Raw genomic sequence first — 2,776 nt, 5'->3', positions numbered from 1 at the left:
TGCGTTGTTCACTAGGAATAGTAACAATCTTGCGTCAACCAAGTTCATGCGTTTGTCTTGTCTTATGTTGTGCTCAACACCCCTTTAGAGCTACTCAAGAGAGAATCTAAAGAAAGAACCTAATGACTCGAGAGAGCTAGGTTAGAATCTAGACTCGGGAGAGCGAGATTAGATCGGCATAAGCAAGAGATGGGCACTTAGGAATGAGCACTATTTGTTATTAATGCATCACATGCATCCTAGAGATAGGATACGATTGAATGTGGTTACCGCAGCGTTGTGTGTATTTTGTATCATCGCATAGAAAAAGAGTAGAAACTTAGGAATAAGCTCTATGAACACTTTTGCATTCAACACATGCGTCCTAGAATTAGGAGCATCGCATTTCCATTGGAAAATGACTTGCCGTATATGGTTGTAGCATGATTGCATGGATTGCATTGACTAGGGTTGCCCTTGCGATCACTCTTAAGTTTTGTAATGAAAACATCTCTGCATTTTATCTATTTTTCCACACATTTATTTCATGTCAAGGTTTGTCGCATCTCTACCTTTCATGCATATTCTCATTGCGTTGTCTGATAGATAGGAGTAGGAATAGGATTAACATAGCAACATCCACTCCATTCTTTTATTCAACCGCCACATGCACAATCACCGCAAACATTGTTGGCGTGAACGCAAGAAAACTTGTGGCAGGATGCACGGTCATCGCATGCATTGTTGGCGCAATTTCATACCAACGCATGACTATCAACGCATATCTGAGGAACATGCATCGCATACCGCGTCCAAGGGAAGTTGGTTGTCGAGTAAAATTGACTTCCCGATTTCCACTCATCACTAACATTGAAAATCGAAAAAAAAAAAAGTGCATGAAATCTGATCGACGATTAGTCAGTTGACTTTTTCGGGTCTTTTTTTTTTTTTTTTTTTTTTTTTTTTTTTTTTGTAGACAAAGCCAAAATGAATGAAAATGAAAGATGAATTGATGAAGTGTTATTGTTAGGTTGACATAATTTGCAACTTTTTTAAAAAATTTAAATCAATCATTTTTTTAATGAAAATTTTTAAATCAATCATGTAGTGGGCTTGGAATTTAGGCAACATATAAAAGAAAATAATAATAACTCAATACTAAGGTAATAGGCTTGGCCCTGAGTTGATAGTAGTGGGCTTACTTTTATACTTATTTTTTAGAAAAAAAATTAAAAAAATAATATTTATATATATCGATCGGTCGGTGGGTTTTCCAAAAATTTTTATATGAAAATTGAAAACCGACTGATCGACCTCAATTCAGTTGGTTTTGATTGGTTGGATCAGTTTTCGATGTCTTTATGCTCACCCTTAATACTCTACACTGATATCTCCAGGTTTGAGTAGAGCAAATCTCTAGTCAATTATGTACTGAGCAATCTCTAGGTACATAGCAGAGCAAATTAATTTCTAGTCATACTATGCACTGAATAATCCCCAAGTATATAGCAGATTGCGTACACGCAAAGCAACTCCCTAAGGGTAAAGCACCCAACTCATGCCCCAAAGCCTATGTGTGTGCCGAAGTGGATCCCAAAAATCTCATATGTATTATATTCACACTACGGAAACACATTCACATAGGTGTATTTGGAAATCACAATGAGTACACAATTTAGAGGTTTGAATCAACATGATACACACAAGTTCTGTAAAGCACCAAACTCATGCCCCAAAGCCTATGTGTGTGCCGAAATGGATCCCAAAAATCTCATATGTATTATATTCACACTAGGGAAACATATTCACATAGGTGTACTTGGAAATCACAATGCGTACACAATTTAGAGGTTTGAATCAACATGATACATACAAGTTCTTCCAACATCTAAGCCCCGTTTGGTAATCATTTTGTTTTTCATTTTTGGTTTTTGAAAATTAAGTCTATTTTCTTTCATTTTCTTATAACTGGATTATATCTTTCTTAAGTACGAGAGTTGATTCTTAGTCAAATTCCAAAAACAATAAAAAGTTTTTAAAAACTACTTTTTTAAACCCTTTTTGATAACCATTTGGTTTTTGTTCCTGTTTTTGAAAATTAAGCTTATAGATACTACTTCCATTTCCAAATTTCTTCCTTTATTATCGACCTTTTACCAATGGTTTATAAAATTGAGCTAAATTTCGAAAACTAAAAAAAATAGCTTTTAAAAATTTGTTGTTATTTTTAGAATTTGACTAATATTTCAACCATTATACTTCAGAAAAATGTAAATCGTTGTAAGAAATGGAGAGAAAATATGCTTAATTTTTAAAAACCAAAAACAAAAAATAAACTAGTTACCAATGGAATTTGAAAAGTTTTTAAATTCAAAATTTTAAACTTAAGTGCTTTTTTAAAGAAATAAAAACTAAAAAATACGGTAGATACCGAATTACGTCCGGGCTTTTTTTTTTTATTTGTATTTCATTTTTATTCATAATTATCCTTTGGTAAAAGTAGGGGTGTAAGCTTCGGTTCGGGCTCTATTTGAAATTTAGACCGAACTGACCGACCGTTAAGGTTTGGTTCGGTTCTCCGATTCGAGCGGGTTAGTAAAGTTCGATTTCAATCTCCCATGTTCATCTCCTCTGTCGCTCCCAGCCTCCCATGTTCATTTCCTCTGTCGCTTCGCTCCCATCTTCATCTCCTCTGCCGCTCCCATCTTCAATACTCATCCTCTGTTACACATCAAGTTCAGCTTTGCCGTCAGCGTCGATAAGGTTTGCCATCTCTTCGTCCTCATCAAGTTCTCTC

At 35.0% G+C, this 2,776-nt stretch overlaps 1 protein-coding gene across 1 annotated transcript in view; it reads left to right on the top strand.

The window, feature by feature from the left end:
* The first annotated feature begins 2,573 nt into the window (after nt 1-2,573).
* The window catches only part of LOC120071376, a 9,056-nt gene continuing 8,853 nt past the window's right edge, over nt 2,574-2,776 (top strand). The window contains exon 1 of the mRNA XM_039023622.1: nt 2,574-2,742. The gene's annotated coding sequence lies outside the window, so the exon portion shown is untranslated. The remainder of the gene's footprint in view (nt 2,743-2,776) is intronic.

The sequence above is a fragment of the Benincasa hispida genome, chromosome 2, assembly GCF_009727055.1.
Source record: "Benincasa hispida cultivar B227 chromosome 2, ASM972705v1, whole genome shotgun sequence".
NCBI classification, from domain to species: domain Eukaryota; kingdom Viridiplantae; phylum Streptophyta; class Magnoliopsida; order Cucurbitales; family Cucurbitaceae; genus Benincasa; species Benincasa hispida.
Note: the sequence above shows the minus strand (reverse complement) of the source record. Positions and strands in the feature narration are given on the sequence as shown.